This window comes from Octodon degus, unplaced genomic scaffold, assembly GCF_000260255.1.
Source record: "Octodon degus isolate 3935 unplaced genomic scaffold, OctDeg1.0 scaffold00030, whole genome shotgun sequence".
Lineage (NCBI taxonomy): Eukaryota > Metazoa > Chordata > Mammalia > Rodentia > Octodontidae > Octodon > Octodon degus.
In genome coordinates this window covers 18,634,926-18,642,323 of record NW_004524606.1, presented here as the reverse complement: position 1 = coordinate 18,642,323, position 7,398 = coordinate 18,634,926, and positions in this window count along the sequence as shown.

The window sequence follows — 7,398 nt, the reverse complement described above, 5'->3', positions numbered from 1 at the left end:
GAGGTGTGTGTGTGTGGCCAGCTCAGCCCACCAGGGGGCAGGGCTGGCTGGCATGTGGTGCTGGGGGATTGAACTGCGGTCCCTGATGCCTTGCCAAGCTTGTTCCAAGTAGGTGCTTTAGACCACTGAGCCATCTCTCCAGCCCATGTTGTAATCATTGATATAATGTGTCAACTGAAAAGTCTAAAAGCTTAACTAACCCAGCGGGTTATAGTCTAGTGTGTAGAAGATATGCCCTAATGCTCTAGGATGTTGTTCATTGTATCAGCTTGAAAAGTTTAGAGGTTTAACTAAGTAAAACTCAGCAGGGGCCAGAGTCCTCACTTTATAAACAGCCGGAGCTGTGCTGGAGGAGGGCAGGCTTAATCTCCCCATTTTTGACTCTTGTTGCTTTTCCTGTCTTCTGTCACCCTGTGCCATGCATCCCTGCCTTCGAGCTAGTTGATTATGGATGAAGATCTCCACAAAGTGTGAGCAAATAAGCCTTTCTTTCCTTAACTTTGGGTGTCAGGTATTTAGTTTTAGCAGAAGAGAAAAGTAACCAAGGCACCTGTTAACAGATACTCTTTAACCCGTCACAGCATATTGCATCAGCTGTGCTTAGGAGATTCTTGTCTTTAGAGAATAAGCAAAGTACAAGATATACTTTCTTCTATTGTATTTGAACTCCCATTTTTCTTCTTCAGTTTAGTTCCTGAGGGCCAACCAGGGATATATAATCTTTCTAAATGTTCTCCAACACTATGGCTTCCAGAAGTCATTGAACCTTTCCTTTTCCCTCCCACACCAGACATGGAGTCATGCCTTCTGCATTTGAAGTATTTCTTGAACTAACATTTTCTCTTCTCTTCCTCTACCTCTGTTCTATGTATAAGTTCTTCTCTTCTGTTTGCTTAGTACTTGAAGCCCTACATATTTCCTCGTCTCATCTGGTATACTTTCTTGCTTTGCCTTTTTTTGTGTATAGATTATCAATTTATGTCTTTGGAAGGGAATTACTTAAGGCCTTTTTCCCATTCTGATTTCAAAACACCTGAGAGATTCTCCTCCATAAGGTGTCCAGTACAGTCGTACCCTCTGATGTTCACTGTTCTCTGATAACTTCATGCACTGCAGACTGTTGCCCATGCTGTTGTTGCTGTCTGTCTGTCCATACCTTCTCTGCTTGGCTAACTTCTGCTTATCTTTTAAAGTTCAACTGCTCTCCCATGAGATTCTTTCCTTGTGCTTCCAGAGCTAGAGGTATATGCTTATAGATTGATATTTATCATTCACATTATTTAATGTGAATGGGCTATGTGCATGTCTTTACTTTTACATGCACCATAAATTCCCAGAAGAAAAGGAATGTGGCTCATACATTTTTTATATACTTAGGCCAAGAAGAGTACCAAAAATACTTTCGGCATTTCTCAGCTTGTAAGTTAGTAAAACACATCATTATGCATCCTTGATGCACCATGTTGGTGGATTCTTTGGACTTCTATTATTTTCTTTTATCAATATGTATTGGTCAGGGTTTTACTTAGTGGAGCAGATATAATATAAGGAACAGATATTAACACAAGATATACAATGTATAAGGAATTACAAGATTGGCTTACGACAGTCAGCCGCAGAGTAAGATGAGGGAGCATGTAGAGGGCATCTGCACACCCCAGACGAAGAATGAAGTCCCAAGGTCTGAAGCTCACTGCTGTGCTCTGTGCAAGTCTCTATTTGTCAGCTAGTGGTTCTGCCATGGAAGACTGAAGAGTCTGTGGTGGATGCTGGAGGGTCTGTGATGGAAGGCAAAGGATCCAAGCTGGAGGCCAAAGAGTCTGCGCTGCAAGCCAGTTGATGCAGTCTAAGCTGAATGAGAATGCTGAATTTCCTCTGACGAAGTGGAACATTGACTACTTCCTCAGCCCCTTCATATGGTCTCTTTGTGCTGAGTCACTCTGGGGGCTGAACCAAATTTGCCCCAGGGTGGGACCCCCACCAGCCATGTGCCAAGGAGTCGTATGACCAAGTTGACACAATGTATCAACCACTACACAATATATTTTAATTTTTATAATAAAGGATATGTAAATCTCTTCTTATTCTTAAAAATTATACAACCTCTCCCAAAGTCTCTCTTATTAATTCAGTAAGTACCCTTCAAGTCCTTTTATTATTTATTCTTTAAATGATAGCTCTTTTGAGATAGAATACACCCACTATAAATTCATTTTTTCACACATACAACTCAGTGATTGTTAGGATTCTTAGAGTTGTGTTGTTGTCACTGCTAAGTTAAGAACATTCTTATCACCCCAGTGGCAGTCACTCCCCAGGCCTTCAGGTCCTGACAACCACTAACCTATTGTTTTTTATGTAAGAGTTTGCCTCCTCTATGCAGAATAAATGGAATTATTCATATAAATGGAATCATTAAAAATTATTGTGTCTTAGTGTCATTTAGCAAAGTCCTTTCAAGTTTCATCCATTTCATAGCCTATTTCAGTACTTCATTGCTTTTCATGGGTGAGTAATACTCTCTTGTATGAATATATTGTATTTTGTTTATACATTCATCAGGTAAAGGACATTTGTGTTGCTTCTAATTTGGCTATCATGAATAATGCTTTATGGCATGTCTGATTAGGCTTTAATGTAGATGTAAGGTTGAATTCTCTTTAGAATATACTTAGTAATAGAATTGTTGAGTTAAATAGTGATTATGTTTAACTTTTTGGGAAATAGCCCAACTCTTTTAAAGCTGCTGAATCGTTTCATGTTCTTACTAAAAACATATGAGAATTCTACCTTTTTATTCTCTTGTCAGTGCTGTTATTTGCTGTCTTTCTGACAATAGACCTCCTAGTAGGTGTAAAGAAGTAGCTCATTTTGTGGTTGTGGCTTTCATTTTTTGAATGGTTTGCCTATAGATCTTGCACTTCTTTTTATGTTCCTATTAGCTTCTTGCATATCTTCTCTAGAGAAAGAGATATTCAAATTTTTGTCCATTTTTAAATTGGGTTGTGTCTCATTATGGACTTGTAAGTATTCTTTACATACACCAATACTTTAAATATAATATCAGATTTATTATACTAAATGTATATTATATATGTGGTTATCAAATATATGCTTTACAAATGAACAAAACATTTATAAAATCAAATACATCTGATCGCCTTATCTGATATATGGTTTCTAAGTCATAGAAATCTAAATCATATATCAGATCATGATTTACAAACATTTTCCTCACAAATTTGTCAGATACATTGCTTACAAAATTTTCCTTGCTATCTTTCATATACATTTATATATGTATTTTATATATATTTATATATTAGATTTTAAATAGTTTGGCTTTTTACACAGGTGGGATTATACTGTTTGTACTGTGTAGCTGTCCTCCCATGTTTCTTACCTTATTGTTTTAAATTGTTGCATAGTTATTCATATAGCCATTCTCCTATTATGGATATTTTGGTGAATCTTGAATTTTTTTTCTATTTTGGACAGTACTATAGTGAACATATTTGTAAAGACTCATTTCTATGTACAGGAAAGCATTTCTCCAGGATATTTTGAAGAGTGATAACTGAGTTTAAGGGTATATGCAGTTTTAATGCATATTATCAAAATGCCTACTAGAAATTCTGTAAAAATATGCTCTCTTAGAAGTATTATAGCAAGTTCTTTTCTTAAAAACTGGCAAATAGGGTTTGGGAGATGGCTCAGTAGACTAAGCACTTGCTTGGCAAGTGTAAGGGCCTGAGATCAATCCCCAGTTCTGCAAAAAAAAAAAAAACAAAAAAACAAAACAAAACAAAAAAAAACCCCAAAACTGGCAAATATTCAAATTTAAACATTCTTAACTATCTGTGGACTTAAAATAGTAACTACTATGATTTGCATGTGTCCAGCATATTTAATACACTCTAAACTTTCTTTCTTTTTTCTTTTCTTTTTTTTTTTTTTTTGTACTGGGAATTGAATTCAGGATTTTGCACTTGCAAGTCAGGTGCTTGTAATGCTGAGCTATATTCCTGCGTCCTTTAATCTCTAAATTTATATTTTAGTGGTATTTAGAGATGGAGCTTTTTGAAGGTGATTGATTATGAGGTCACTGCCCTGATGAACATAGCAACCCATCTATGGGTTAATGGGATAATAAGGAAATAATTTTTATAAAACAAGTTCGCTGCAGCATACTTGCTCTGTCTCAAATCCGTGTGTGATGTCTTTTTTCCAAGTTGTAATGCAGCAACAGACTCTCACAAGATGCGGAAGAGATGCAGGTTCTGGGTACTTGGCCTTTTCAGTCTCTAGTTCTGGAGTTGTGGGCCAAATTAAACTGCTATTCTTTGTATATCATCCTATCACCAGTGTTTTGTTTGATAAAGAGAAAGTAAACTCAAATAGTATCTCATTTTTAAAATTTGCAGGAAATTATTTCAGCATCATAATTTTCATAATTTCTATTATTTTATTACTCTGTAAATTTATACTTACTGAGGAAATTCTACATTACACAACAAGGAAATGTTAGAAGGGTGTAGATAGTGCAGATTTATATTTTATCTGTTATACATAGAGAAGCTAGAGTGAAACATGACTCTTAAAATACTTTCCATTGTATTTGGAGGTAACGAGACTTTTAACCACAATCCAGAAACTTTCAACTTCACAAAGATGTGGCATTTTATCTTAATAAAACTATCGACAGATCTCCTTGTTCAAGTGACTTTTCAAAAGCATTTTTTGTCAATAGAGAGCTTTTATTAGCTAACATAACCTTACTGTACTCCATGCTAGCAGAGAAAGAGAGAGAAAGGAAATGTCCTTGGGTACTGAATATGGAGAGTTGTGCAAAGACTCTCAAGGGGAAGAAGTTATTCAGCCTTCTGAGGCGGCATGTCACTCTGTAGTGTATTCTAACTAAAGATAATGAAGCTTCCCAATGCTATTGTCCAGAAGGAAAGGCTTACAAGCTTATGCTTCCAAACTGACAATATAAAAAGACTGACAATATAACTTCAGTGGGTCAACTGGAATGATTAAGGAAAAGTATGACTTTAGCTGTAAGTGTGATAACTTAGACAGAATCCGCTACAAAACAGGAGAAAGGGAGAATTAGGCAAGAAGGCTGTGGCATGAGGGGACAGTCTTGTCTGTGGAATGCAGTAGCTAGAGGTTTTGGGTTTCATCTACGCTATCACTAATAACTAAGCAGTGCCAATTAACTGGAGGAGCATGGAAGAGAAGTGTGGACTGGGGCTTTGGGTGCAAGTCGTGTGGAATGTATGTTGTTGTGCTTCCATCAGTTGGTCATTTGGTAGAAGAGCTCAGTGCATAAATGAAGGCAATACATGACAGTGGCTTTGGCCTCTTTCTCCGTGCATCTTCATGTACCTTCTCTCCATGTGTTCTCACCCTACTCTCTTCATACGGGTCATATGGGATTGGTGCCCACCCGGGACCTCGTTTCAAACCTTGTCTTTAAGTCAGCTGTACTCTGAGGTCCTCGGGATTCAGAGCTCCATACATAGATCTTGGAAGGATACAATTCAGACCATGAGAAATGATTGGTGATCAAAGCCACTGTTACTTCACTGGTGTCACTTCTGTAGGTTTCAACACATTGATAAAATTGGGATTCTGTGAAAAATCCACTGAAGCATGGAAAATGATATGCCATGAGGAGAGAGCACAGCACCTTGACATAGGATAACATGATAAGGATGGGGAAAGGAAATATACACAGAGTCTTAAATTCAAAACATATGAACAGATGGGGGAGGACTAGTGTCTTTTTTCTGTTAGAGACTTCCTCACAAATTGAGGAAGGCACCTAATGGATACTTGTAGACTTCTAGTTCAAAATGAGGGGCTTGATATTCAGAAGAGTCAGTGACATGCTGTCAGCACTGCTCCTTGAGTCCTCAGATTTCACTACAAATTTCTTTTGTCCTTGCCGAGAACTGGCAGGTAGTGGTGTTTGATGTCTGTTAGACTTCAATTCAATTTTGAGGCCCATAATTCAATGTGAGCAGATATAAAAAGTGTTCCTTTTCATTAGAAAGATAATTACCTTGTTATCAGAGTGCTGCAAGGATGAGAGCTTATGGATCTTTCATAAAATCATACGTTTGAAAGGGGCTGGGTGAAATAATCTTGTTCTGTTTTTGAGCCAAGGATGAATTTAATTTTTCCTTGATGGATGGAATGCTGTTTAATAAGAATCTCTACAGAATAAGAGCTGACAACTTTCAATGTTTGAGCAAACTTCATTGCAACATTCATTCTGTCACTAAGTTAGATGAAAGTATTACAGGCAGTCGTATAGTGCTAGGCCAATATAGAGACTGAGATACCTTACAACTGTGGGAGACACCTCCCTCCACTGTGGACCAGATCTCAAGAAAAAAGAAAATAAGCTCACCAACATACTTGCTAAGGATAAACATTAGGGACTGATATGCTAACTCAGTATCTGCCACCTTGAGAAAGCCAGAAACAGCCACTAACCCAACCCTCTGTGGAAAAGCCCCTGTTCTGTATTCATGCAACTTGCTACTTGACTTGCTTCCCCATTTTATCCAGATATAATCAATTTTACCTGAGCAAATATACTGATAATACTATGGGTTGGCCATAGTTTTGTCCTGCCTAATACTTACCTTGCGCTTTTGCATTTTTCCCATGCTGTTCCTGCCTCACATGGATTTGCTCTATAAAAATCCCTAGAAAAGGCAGCATCCTTGACAATGCTGTCTGCACCCTTTCTGTTGCTCTCTTAAATGAAAGCTTTCTTTTGTCTCAATGCACTTCACTGCCATTTTTCCTAAAAAATCATTCTTCAATTTTAGAGAACACAAACTTGTACTGGACATCTAGCAGGTTGAGAGTTTCTTTTCCTTATGTTACTTCTGTAGGAATAAATTGACACTTAATGGAAGCTCAGGATCTTTTATGTCCTCTTTTGGTGCTAAGAACAGTGTCATAGAGTTCCTTTGTTTTCTTTATGCCACAGATACATGTTGGGCTCTAAGTACCAAATGCCAAGATGGCAGTGACACAATGAGGAGGAGGGACTTGATCATTGCATGTATCTGAGAGACTTAGAATGGATGACAGCCAATAACTAAATCAATAGATGACTACAGGTGGTGCTGAGTGATGTGACAAATACTTCAGGCACTATTATAAAGGACAGCAGGAGGAAAGTAAGACCTCATTTAGATGCACAGTCCAAAAAGGTATCTTTCTATAGGTGATATTTGATAAGAACCTGCCTTTCAGAATGAAAAGAAAGACAGAGCAGTACAGGCAGAGGTGCTGAAGTAGAATGAGCATGAGATATTACAGAAATGTAAAGGAGAGGCTGGGGAGATGGCTCAGTGGAATAAGTGCTTCTTC